Consider the following 13,143-nt stretch of genomic DNA (forward strand, 5'->3'; position numbering starts at 1 on the left):
CCTGGGGAACGTCAGCTCTGCTTTGGTACCATTTGCACAGTAGAAAAGGAAGTGTTAGCCTTGTGTTGTATCGTAACCACCTTTTCTTATCAATGCATGTAGCAGGTCCTTGGCTGTCCTGCGCCACAACTGGCTTGTGTCCTCTGGCACCAGTTGGGCTGTGACGTCACCGCCGCGCTGTGTTCTCCGCTCTTCCCGGCTGCTCCATACACACGGCAGGACTGTTTCAATTACACACGCCCTGTAAGGGAAGGCAGCAGCAGTGATTTGGGTTGTACTGCAGCTGGCTGCCCTAAACAGAGGAAGTAGGCCACATTACGCTTGTCCAGGCAAACTGAGACCAATAGCAATCATCTCTGAGCCGAGGGCAAGAACAGGAGCGCGAGTTGGTGTCCTGTGCCAGGACAGAGAGCGCAGTGGAAGGCGGACAGGTTATGGTGCTTTGAGAGACGCTCTTTTTATCAGGCTGCTCTCCCCCAGCCCTGCCTCTCTCTCAACACGTGTCTGGTGTAAGGATTTTTATAGCATCTCTCACTGTAACAGCCACGTGCTCGTCCTGCCACTCCAGCCTGTAACACCTGCTGTTTATTTTCTGGCAAACCCGTCCCTTGTTCCTTCTCTGGTAGCCTCCCTGGAGCGTAGATTGGAGTCCCAACCACAGGGCCTGATGTGATCAGGTTTGCTTTCAAATGCTGTGAGCAGCAGCAGCCTGTGTTTGTGTTATTTTATGACTGCAACAAGCCCCCGTGCGCACGGACCGCCATCCTACAACGCGGAGGAGCGAAGGCTGACCAGGCACGCGAGGACTTGACCACAAGGCTCAGGACTCAGATTAGTTCTAGCAGCATACAGCGCAGGGACAGCACCGGCAAACGTGAAGTGGTTCGGCAGGCTGCAGTTAAGAAACATAGAGGGGGAAAGAAAAAATACTGAGTAATACACCAGCTCGAGCAGCATGGGGCAGGGGTGGGGGGGGGCCAAGGGAGCTAGCCGGACTGCTTGGCCTCACCCACCGCTAACATTAGTGCCCTTAGGGGTCTCACCTGTGTAGTCACTGATGTGCGCAGCCTGAAATCTGCTGCCTGTCTCTGCCTTAGCGCCACTGTCTCCAACATCCTGCTACTACTACAGTGACTGTGGGGCGGGCGCCATGACATGACATGGCAGCACAACTGCCAAGCGTCAGGAGCCTAAAGCTGCACTAACAGGTTAGACCACAAGGCCATTTACCCAACATTTGGTCTCTACCTGGTGCTGTAACAAAGGTGAAAACTTCAGCGTATCTCGCCACTCAGGTGTAGGGGGGTGGGGAAACTCCTTTTTATCTTGAGACGCTGTATATGGAAATAAACATTTTTTAAAGCCGTGCGGGTGATTCTCTGACAACATGAAGCAGGTTGGGTACCTAATCCTTGTAACACTGTCTTAACCTACACTCGGCAAGTGTGTAAGTAGCATATCACAGCACTGGCGGCGTTAGAAATCTATTGAGAGAATGTCATTAATGGGCATAAAGTTACCCAGGCCTTTTTAAAGCCAGCCCCGCTAAGTATTTAAATGAACTCCTCTCTGGAAAGACGATGGTTGGTTTGTTAAGCAGTTTACTGCTTTTCCAATGTCCTCGCATCTCCGTCTCAAAATATGGAAGAGGGGCAAAAGAAGCCGCTAGTCCGTCATCACTAAACAGTTAATAATTGTGTGTAACTCGGCCAAACCCTCTCCGCCAGCGTTTGCCGACTAAATCTTCTTAGGCCATGATTTTCAACACCGGGCTCCTCAGGAGAGGCTCTGAAATGCACATTTAGGCACCTAAACGAGAGGTCACGGGGTGCTAAATCAGGCTACTCCTTTCGGCTTAAATATGGATTCAGGCCCCTAACACGCGGCTCATGTTTTTGAAACCCGTGTCATGGGTCATTAAACCAGGAAAGTACAAGCACCAGGCGCACAACTCTTCTTTCATGTGAAAGCACCATCACCAACAATGGGTTTTAAATAAGTGCTAGTGAGGGCTTTGTTTATAGCTGTGCTAGCTACAATGGTCAGCTAAGAAAACTACAGCAGCTGAGTGAGCATTACAAACACCTGTCACGCTCACACCCCCAATAGTCTACAGGTCCAGCTAGGGATGTCCTAGCCCAAGTGCAAACAAACTGCAGGGGGAAGCCCTGGGGCATAGTTTCCAAAAGCACCCAAGTGCCATGGGGCCAGGTTTCCAAAGGTGTTGAGCTGGACAAGCCAGTTGGCACCTGGCTGCATGGTTGGGAATCTGGCCCCAGGAGCATCAGTGCCGTGAAGCAGGTTTTGAAACCTGGTGGGAAGACACCTGCAGCTCCAGCCCTCTTGTTTCACTGCTGCTGTTCAGAAGCAGCTTGAGGCGAGCTGGTTCTTCACACCGGAGCCTGGTTTTCAACCAGCTTCAGCTGTGGAGTGGGCAGGGCCTTGCCCCCAGAACAGACGTGGCAGCGCAGCTGCACTTTTTGAAGCCAGGTTCAATGCTCAACCCGCGATGGGCCGGGTGTTAACCAGTTTCAATTATTTAAGCATTGCTTTGCTGAATGATACATGCACCAGGCCTGGCCTTGGTCCACACAGCCTGATGCTCTGGGAAACAGCCGCCAGCCTCTCAGTACCAGCCTGCATCCTCAGTCCCCACAGAAAAGCTGGCAATACCGTACTGCTAGTCTCTGGTTACTGAATTACCCCTTCAGCCCAGCTGCCTGGCCTGGGCGGTAAACGTCACTTGGCGACAGCTGTGAACACACGCAGTTTAAAAGATTACAATTCTGTTAACAACGAGTCAAATGTTGAACTGTGCCAGCATAAAGGGCCATGCCCCATTCCCTTTTGCTAGGCCCAGACGTGGGGGGCGGGCACAACACCGCTCCAACCACCCATACCTCTCGCTGTAACACTCTGTTCCTACAGGCATTGTGTCATGCTACAAACACACACACAGCTGCTGAGCCAAAACCAGCCTTTGATGCACGCCTGTTGCACCAGTGTCCTGCATACGAGGGTGCACTTACTAACAGTGCACCCAGAGACCATGTAGTGGTTCTACCGTTTACTTGTATAGCGAAACTAGCTGGCCATGACCCAGGATACCTAATTAGCCATTTTTCTATGTGCATCTCCAGATGCCTTTTAAAGTCATTGCTGTATAAAAAGAGCAACTCTCCCAACAGGGCGAGGCCCCTGCACTCAGTTAACGAGGGGGGGAGTGGCAGGTGCGCCATGAAAGAATGCTAATGTTGGCAGCAGGAGCCTGATGTCTTGACTGACTATAATCCACCTAGGCTGGCATTGAACGAGCAGACGCTGGGGTCCGGAGGAGGCTGGTGGCTGTCGCCAGGCGTTGAAGGCTGGTTGTGCTGCCTGACGGAAGCCTTTGGTGTTTGTGCTGCATTATGCCTGAGGCAAGCCCGCTGGTTTTATCTTTGGGCCCGGGCGAGGACACGCATCCTAGTGCTGTCTTTGTGTAACTACACTGCTCCAGCTAATTAGTCCAGCGCTGACGCAGGTGTGGTGTTGTGTGCCCAGTTTCTGATGCTCACATTGGCCTCTCACATGGACCCAAAGCTAAATTTGGTTATTGCTTAGCCATGTGTGTAGTTTTACTAATGGGCCCACATGTGGGACTAGCTTCCTGGCAGTGATTTATTTCTCTGCATGCAGTCTGCTGTTTTCTGCCTGTGTGCTCATTTTCCTACCTGTAGTGACAGGGCCCTGATGCTGGGCATCAGAGGAAAAGGCCATTGTTAGAGCACAACTTTGGAGCAGTAAGAGGAAGTCCAATACCTTTCTGTGGCTGCCAGAGGCAGTGAAGCATCTCAACCTTCTCACTGTGTGTGCATTAAATAGCATTGCCAACGTGTCCCTTGGGATGGGTTTGGCCATTGCTGTGACCCCCCCAGCCCTCTGAGCTGGCAGGGCAAGGATTTTTTGAGGTGACTATTTACACAACCACCCTGAGCCTGCAGTGATTGGTGCAGAATGTAGTTTTGCTGTTGCCCGTCAGAGGCGTGCAGAAAAATAAAATGGTGATGACATTCAGCTGTCTTTTCCCTGTCTGACTGGACTGAGGCTTATGCCTACACTTCACACCCCTCATCATAAACCCAGGCTTCTGACTGCTAACTTGGAGAATGTGGGGGATGCAAGGCAGAACTATAATTCACAGGCAAAATAACAGCAACCTTCTGCATGGTCACTTCAGAGCCGCCCGAGGTAGGACCCGGCTCCCCAAATCTCAGCACTGTGCCACACCAACAGCATGCTCCAAATTAGCTGCTGTTGTGATCTGATCAATACAGGTGCTGTCCATGGCTAGAACACACACAAAGTTGTGTACACTACATTTTTTTTAGTTGGTGAGGCAGACAGGTGAGTGAGTGGGTGGGATACCGGCTCTCTGGTGGCCTTCCAAAGGTTTGTCCCAGTCACCACATTCCCACCATATGGTTCGCTTTGGATTAATCAGCATTTTCTGATGGGAAAAAAAAAAGTTCCAGTGGGACTGTTCCATCCAGTTAACAACCACAAATTAGCTGGTGAGTGTTGTGGGTCAGAAAATTGAGGAGGCAAACAATGTTAATGACTGGGTGGGGGAATGGGGCTGAAAAAAATTATACATTATGGCAGTGGTGCTTGGAGTTTTCTACTTAGGGATGGGCTGAATTTTGCCCTGAACACAGACAGGGAGTCAGTCACTCTGTTACATATGCAGAATATGGTGTATCTGCCCCAAATTTCCAGCACTTATTTTGACTACAGAATTATTTTCCTGAGAATTGATGAGTAAATTGGCTAATTAGTTTGAGTTAAAATTTATTTTAAGATGGGTCCTTCTGGAAAGGCAGCACCTGATGTGAGGCCATTTCACCACACCAGGTAATGACTCTTTTGGGGGTAATGTTAATTTTTCCCCCTTGTTCTTAATTGAAGTTTCTTCTGATGGCTAATGTTCTTCTACAGAGAATTCTATATACAACTCACCCTCTTTAAAAATGTCTACCAGCTCCCATTGGTTTCAACAGGCCTGAGCTCACCGCTTACTCACAATTAGCTGGCCATTTTGAGAAGGGCAGGTATCTCCTGTAATGCTACAACAGGAGGGTGCAAGAAGAAAGAAAAAAAGGGTTTGTTTTTTTAACAATGTAATTTAATTTGTGATCTAATGCGTGAGCCAGCATTATCTGGTTAATGCATGTTGCTCCTCCAGGGCAGAGTTAGGGTTGTGGAGTACTCTACCGCTGTATTGCCAGACTGTAACAGGGTTGGATTTCTTTTAATGTCAGCCCTAACTCCAAATTCAGTGGGTTTAAAGTGACACAAGTTTTATTTCCATCTTCATGCTGTTTTTCTCTGGGATTGTATGTATAGCCTTTGTGTATGGTTCCTAGAGTACCTGTTGGACTGCGTTTATTTTTAGATTGCAAACTAGCCTTTGGCTGTTGTGTTAATGGTTGTTACACTGCTGCATGTCAGTGTGGGTGTGTTTGGGTTAATGAGCACTGCCCCTTTAAAGAACAGGGTGGAGCCCTCACAGAGTTTCTTTGGCAGAGCCTGAGAGCAGTAAGGGGAGATGGTGGCTCTGTGGCCAGAGAGTGGCAGACCCTCCCTGTGTAAACGCCAAGCAGGTGAGCCCTTGATTTAACACATGCACCTTTCCAAACAGCAGCTCCGCTCCCCTGGCAGCAGCAGGGCCTGGCTGCCTGGGCAGGGTAAGTGGTGCTGGAGCCCTGCCGCAGTGGGAGTCCAGTGCCACTCAGCAGGAGTTGGCAGCTTCAGGGGCCTGATCCGAATTGTGTTTGGGCCCGTTGCACTGTCACCACCATGCTTTGCACTTGACTGTGAACTCTGCTGGCTCTTACCTGCTGCCTGACCAGTGCCGCAGCCAACAGAGGCCCCAGGCGCGGCGGGGCTGGCTCCTGAGAGCCACAACCAGGTTACTGCGTGTAAAGGGCCGGCGTTCGCAGGCTGGACCTGGCTCACGGCTGTGGGAGTGGGAAGTGTTACAGCAGCAAAAGGCAAACCAAAAACCAGCATTTAATCTGTCTATAGACATCTCATGATTTTGGGGGCCTGACTAGTGCCTGCTGCATGCCTGCCGTGGCAGGACGGGTGTTGGCTGTGCTCCCGGTCGTGACCAGCTCTCATGCACTGGTGTCGGTGTCCAGAGGGGAATTTCTGCTACAGGGTGTTTAAAAGAAAGCTGGTCTCAGTCTCGTGCGCCGGGCGCTGAAAGGGGTGAACAAGACTCTGAACAAGACCTGTCAGCCAGCCAGTGTTCCCCCGCTGAGTTTTCACAGCACCTTCTCTTTGCACTTTGTTGTTGGTGCACAGGGACCTCCGAAGGGCCAGAGAGGGAGGGTGAGTGAAATCAGACTAGAGAGGAGATGATTTGCTGGGCAGAGACAGGGACGAGCTCCCCCTTCCTCTCTGTAACCAGAGGAACCTGTGCCCAGACTGCGTGTTGGGCAGAGCTTTATTTTGATGTAGACGTGTTGTGAGGCTGTAGCCATGCCCGCTCAGCAGGACCGTTGATGTGGGGGCCACGGGCCCAGGCAGGTCTGTAACTTCCGCAGGCGGCCCTTCGGCCTCGCCAGACCTGCCTGGCCTTGGGAAAGGGCCCGGGGACGAGAGGCTTTCTTACCCTGCCTCTTGCGTGGGGGAGGGCTCCAGGAGGGAAGGGTCAGCGAGGCGCGCTGCCTGGGTGCTGACGCTCACGCTGTGACAGGCTCAGGGTCCATCGCCAGCATTTGCGCCTCCTCCCCTCAGCTGGACCCTGTGGGGGTGAAAGCTGTGGTTGCATTTACAAACCCTTTCAGGACAGGGCGGGACGGAGGGAGGGGCTGGTGCATTCAAGGATCTGGTGTGGGGAGATTACTGGGAACCAGGGGCCTGGAACAGGAGCTCCGGGCCCAGCTCGACAGGTTTTGCCCGCCCCTCCGTGCTAGCTTTGCCTCAGTCTTGCTGCATCCTGCTGGGGCTCGTGGCATGTCACGCTCCAACTGCAGCTCCGGCCCCGCCACCGCTTGAGCTTGGAGACGGGGCAGCGAATTCCCCATAAAGGGCCCGGCGGGGACTCGCTCCTCATTCAACTGCTGCCTTCCAGGCGTGGTGTGTGAGGCTTGGCGCCGCCTTAGCCACGGGGTTCTCTTCACTGGCCCACGTTCCCACTGCCCCACCCGGCCTGTGATCCAGCCTCGCGGGCTGGGGGGCAGGGGGAGCTGAGCCCCCCGGGCAGGGTCCCAGGATAGCACCGCGCTGGGTAAAGTCACTGTAATCGTCGAGAGAGACGAGGGCCTGCTCATGTCCTGGGGAGCTGTGTGCTGTCTTGGGGGCACGCCGCTGATTTTTCAGGTCTTCATTGAAAAACCACCCGGCCCTGGAGCCTGTGCCCGTCCCCCCTCTCCACAGCCCGCATCGCAGGCATGGTCTCCTAGCAGCTCCCTCCTCAACCCCTCGGCTGCCTCGGGGTTGCTAGGCCAGTGACCCCTCCACAGGCGCAGGACCGAACGGCTGTTGAATGGTGCCAGACGAGACAGTTTACGAACAGGTGCCTTCAAAGCCAGTCACCAGTAACACGCGGGAAGAGTCTGGGGCACTGCGGAGAAACGTTCTGTGACTGCAGAGCTGAGCTGGGGGCATGGCTGCCCTGGGCGACAGGAAGGATTATGAAATGGAAACCCCAGGCCAGAGGGAAAAGCCCTGGCCGGCTGTGTGGGTAAGCGTGCAGGAGGAGGAGGAGGTTTCTGGAAAGCAGGAAGAGGGCCCGACGCCTGTGGGGTGGCAGGTCCAGTGTGACTCTAAGCCACATATTTTTTGTAGGATCTTTCAACTGGAGGTCAAGTCTCATCTCTTGCTGTCCAGGGCTCCTGGCCGAGCGCTGGGTGTGACCAGCACGGCAGTGGAGCCGTGCTGTGGTAGATTAATTGTTTGGAATGGCTAACGCTGGATAGCAAAGGCCAGGCGGAAGATAGTAATAAACGCCTCCTCCTTGACAGCTGCGAGCACCACTTTTCAGACCAAAGACAATCAGGAGCGGGAGGGTGCTGCCTGTCGCCATCCAGGCTGTAGCCATTGATGAGGAAACGGGGAGGCCAGGGAGACCCTGAAGCCGTAGAGGCGGAAGGAGAAAGTGGTGTTTTCTCCAGCCAGGCCATTGGTGTGAGATGGGGATATGTCTTCACTCTGTTCATCTTCTCCTATGTGAATGTGGAAACTTTGCAGCCATCGTCTTTCCAGGTAACTAACCCTTCCCACCCCTGCCTTGGTGAGGAGCAGGCCCTGCCCCTTGTCACTGGTGAGTAAATTGGGGACTAGAGTGAAAGGCCCCATTGCGCACCTGTGTCAGCGCTGCAGTCACTCCCTGCGATCCAGCCACTGGGTGCTCCTGCCTTTGCTCACCTAGACTCTCGGACAATGCCCTAAAACGTGTATTGGGTGGGCAGTGGGTTTCTGGTTCTCTTGATGCCTTGTTTTGCATTTCCCTTTCCGTCTGCGCATATTGTCTGGGAAGGGATGCAACCTTGTCTAGCGCTATGGTGCCTCTGATGTTATAAAGAGGGTATCTCAGGCCAAACCAGGGATAAGAGCTTAATTCATCCCTTGTTTGCTGTTATGCAAAAACAGTTACATGTGGTCTGGGGCTTTGAGTCAGGTTATCACTGGCAACTTCCATTTTAACAGGCACCAGGAAAAAGCTTTGAATCCTTTTTATTAAAGATACAGAAAAAGAAGGAAAAACAGTTAAAACATTTAAATGTAGAGAATTAAGTGAGGCTTTCATTTTAACACCCTCCCTTGTTCCCTCTCCATATTGCTGTAGCGAGTTTTCATAGGGAAAACCCGTTTTTGACAGGCTGTTAATGGTGTTAAAGATGGTCTGCAGAAGAGAAGAATGAGGGGGGATTTGATAGCAGCCTTTAACTACCTGAAAGGTTGTTCCAGGGAGGATGGAGCTAGGCTGTTCTCGGTGGTGGCAGATGACAGAACAAGGAGCAACGGTCTCAAGTTGCAGTGGGGGAGGTCTAGGTTGGACATTAGGAAAAAGTTTGTCACTAGGAGGGTGGTGAAGCACTGGAATGGGTTACCTAGGGAGGTGGTGGAATCTCTATCTTTAGAGGTTTTTAAGGTGCAGCTTGACAAAGCCCTGGCTGGGATGATTTAGTTGGGGTTGGTCCTGCTGTGAGCAGGGGTTGGACTAGATACCTCCTGAGGGTCCCTTCCAGCCCTCATCTTCCACGGTGTGATGGGGTGTGCCGGGTCTCCTACTGTAGGCTCCACAGTCATCTGACACCCCGCCCCAGGAAGGGAGCAGTGACGGTGCACCCTCCAGGCCTGCCGGGGCCAATCGGAGCCTGGGAGGCTCAGATAAAAGAAGCTGCCGGCCTGAGGTCAGTCCCCAGCTGGGAGATGTCCCGTCTGGGTCAGAAAACCTGTGTTCTTGGCATATTAGTCCCTTCTCTCCTGGCCAGGGGCCTGGGCCCTGGAACTGCCACACGGAAATCAACTCTTGGGTTAATCCACAGGCCACGTTTCCCTTCTCTTACTCTGTCTCTCCACGGCCACGTCTCTCAGTGCCCTTCATCCGCCTCTCACGACACCGCTGGTGTAAATCTGGGGACTGAGGAGTGGAATATGAAGCTGGAAATCCACTGGAAATCCACCTCCATGTGCTGCCCCCACCCCCATCCCCTCCCGGCAAAATGACTTGTGTTAGTTCATCTGCTCCACATAGGAGGCAGGTATTTTTTATTTCTCCGCTTTAATGTATTATTTTTGACTATCTATCCTCATTTGTAATGAGGGATGATATATGGAGTGCGAGTAGTTGCCATGGCGATGCTGGCCGTCCATTTCTTATCAGAGAAGCGCACTATCGTCTCGTGTCAGCAGAGGAGGGATGACAAAGGCTCCCCCAGAGCCCCGCTCTGCTGTTATTGAGCAATCAGGAGCCTTTTCTAATAGCGCATCTCCAGACCTAGGGTCCTTCTCTCCCTCTTGCTCAGCACAGACAGCTCTCTCCTAGCGAGACCTGCCTGCAGACAGCGCAATAGTGTGCTGGGAACATCTCTGTTCATACTGATGTTTTTTCCGCCAAAAGATTTTTAGATGTTACCACCTGCTTTTCTGTGATGGCGGAGAGAGGAAGGGAATGTGATAAAAGCCATATTGTCTTTATTCTCGACCCCTGGGCCTGTTCTGGTTTGGCGTCGCCATTTTCGCTGTTTGGTCTCTAAGATTTAGGCTTCTCTGGTTCTTGTAGATTCCTGAATTTCATATTCTTCTCCATGGGTCTAATGTGCGATGCAAATCTAGTTCCCAGGCAGCGTGGCTCCGCAGAGCAGCATGTGGTAGCATGTTGCAGGGTGCGTGTTCCATTCTGCTTAGAATTCCTCCAGCGGGAGCCTCCTTAGTGGTGCGTGTCACGCTGGCTGGATTGGGGGAGAGGGGGCATTTATTATATGATTTAACATCAGTACGTCAAAATCCTAGTAATTCAGGTGAGATATGCCATGTCAGCTACTGTTAGAAAGGCTGTAATGTGCTAAGTAAGATGATGATGTTTACGTTCATGTGTTATAGGTGTAATGGAAGTTATGGATATGGTTGATATATCTTTATTTCAAATTGTGCTGTGTCTGGGTCACACCCCAGACAGCATGGCTGCAGCAATAGCCTGCTTGATGGCCCATTAAGAAATTCACAGGTACAAGGGGCCCAGGGGGAGAAGCCAGGGATATACCTGATGAATCACCAGGACTTGCTCATGTGACCCTGGACTCCATTTTGGTCCCTGTGAAATTCCACAAGCAGCATGACAAGGGTCAGAGGACATAAAAGGCAGGTGCACGGAATCCATTTTGTCTTCAGTCTGTCTTTCAGCCTTTCAGCCTGCCTCTGGACCAATTAATCTACAACTGAACTGAAGCTGTGAAACAAAGGACTGAGACCCATCCAGGTACTGGCTGTGCACCAGAGGGACTGTACAAGCCTGCAAACTCCACAATTCTTCTAGAAACCTGATCTATATGGACTTTCTAATCAATTGTGTGTGTCTGTTTGATTGCTTTAACCATTTAACACTTCTCTTATGGTTTGTTCCTTTCTTTTAACAATAAACCTTTAGTTTTATTTACTAAAGGATTGGCTGGCAGCGTGGTATTTTGGGTAAGATCCAAACTTATATTGATCTGATACGGTGGCTGACCCTTTGGGGTCAGGCGAAACCTTTTGGTAAAGAGCAGAGAGTTTAAATAACTGGTCTCTTTACTGGACCTAGTGGCTGATTGGGAGCCAGAGACTGAAATGCAGTAAAGGGGGCTGTGTGTATTTTTATTTTGGCTTCTTGAAAACCAGTGTGGGGAATCAGAAGCACTGTTTGTGGCTGGTTGGGAAGTCTAACTTCAGTGTTTGGGAGAATCTGCTCTCCTTTTGCAGCCTGCCCTGACCTTGGTATTTTCAGGTGGCTACCCTGGGCACGGAAGGGTCGTGCGTACAGGCAGCGGTGACTTACTGAGCACACTCAGACATCTCTCATGCCTGCCACAGGAGAGGTGTGCTGTGCCAAAGTGCCTGATGGAGCAGGACCCGCCGAGCCTGGGGCTGATGGCCGGGCCTCTCTAACTGATTCACCTTTTCTTTGCCTGCTAGACTGATTGTCCCTTTTTTGGCTGTTTGGTCTGAGCTTTTACCTGAGGAGGCAAGCGTGAAACGAATTCTTCATCCTCGCTTCCATACGCCAGGGAAGCGCCATGGCTCTGTTGGGTGCTGCTGGGAGCCGGGCAGCTTGTTTTTCCATTAACCCAGCGTCCGTTCTGGGCTGAATGGAGTAAGCTACTACGTGCTGCTGTTATGTCCAGCTTTGGGGTTGCTGTGCACGTGTCTTGTCTGGTGCCCAGCACTGCTTCCCAGCTGTGGAAACGTCTGCCTAGCATGCTGCCCAGAGCCTACAGAGAGGCAGGTGGAGTGTGGGGAGCATAGCCCTTCCTCCACTAAAGCGAAGGGAAGTCCCCCTCATGTCCCATCTTGGTGGAGCAGCATGCATATGTGTGCGTGTGTGTGTGGGCACCGTGTGGGCGGCCCTGTGTGTGTCTCGGTGTATTTAGTGCCAAGTGTTTTACATAGTACATTTTACAACTGTGATCTCTTCGCCGCGCCATGCTGGGTAAGTGAGGTGAGCGAGGGGCTGGCTGAGAGAGAGGGAAATGCTTTGCATCGCTTCCCTCAGGCTCTGTGAGCGAGCAGGAGTCCTAGTGCCCAGAGACCTCTGTCAAATGGCTCTGTGTGGCACAAGGGGGGATTTTTGAAGCCTAGGGGAATTTTTATCCCCGAAGACCTTGAAGTGGTGGCTGCTTTCCTAGTGCAATTTCAGACAGAAAAGCTTGTCAGCTGACTTGGAGGCTGGGGGTGTCTGTGCCCCTTGTTCGATTGGTCAGACTGGCACATGAGGGGTCGAGTGGGTGCCTGCGAGCTGATCTGGGGGTCTAATTGCAGGGGCAGACCCTGCTAAGATGCTCGTGTTTGAAAATCATCCTTTTTTTCTCTTGTGCTTTCCAGAATCATGGCCTGGCGATTCCCATGGGTCAGTAACAGGAAATAAGCTTTGGGAATTTAAAATGAGCTTGGCCCTGCCCCCTCTGTCTATAAGGCAGCCCCTGCCACGGTGCCCACGGCCAGACTGCAGACACCCTGTACTGCAACTGGAGTCAAACGTCAGCCTGGCCGCAGGCTTTGCAGAGCTCTCCTCCACTGCTGATCGATTCCGTTCCCGTAGGACAATCGTGGACGGGAGCCCACATGGCCACTAGCTCCAGTGGGTTGTCCTAGTCCCCCACACGCCATCATTTCCAGCCATGTGTCATTGCTAGATGTGAAGCCAGGTGTGTACGTGCTGGAGGGGGACGAGCAGGACCCCCACGGAAGCATTGTTGGGGGCAGGGTTCATCTTGGAGCAGGCTACTGGTGCCCAGTGCTGGAGCACCCCTGTGAGCATGTGACTCCTCTTGTGCTGGCCAACGCACCGTCTCTTCTGGCCTTGGTCCACTGACCACAGCTTTCCCGGCCAATCATTGCGGTGGTGCTTTATCAACCGAATGCTGAGTTCCCTCTCTTAATCAAAGTTGTCTTTGG

The sequence above is a fragment of the Emydura macquarii genome, unplaced genomic scaffold (genome assembly GCF_026122565.2).
Source record: "Emydura macquarii macquarii isolate MOO-44397 ecotype Brisbane River unplaced genomic scaffold, CSIRO-AGI_Emac_v2 contig_839, whole genome shotgun sequence".
NCBI lineage: Eukaryota > Metazoa > Chordata > Testudines > Chelidae > Emydura > Emydura macquarii.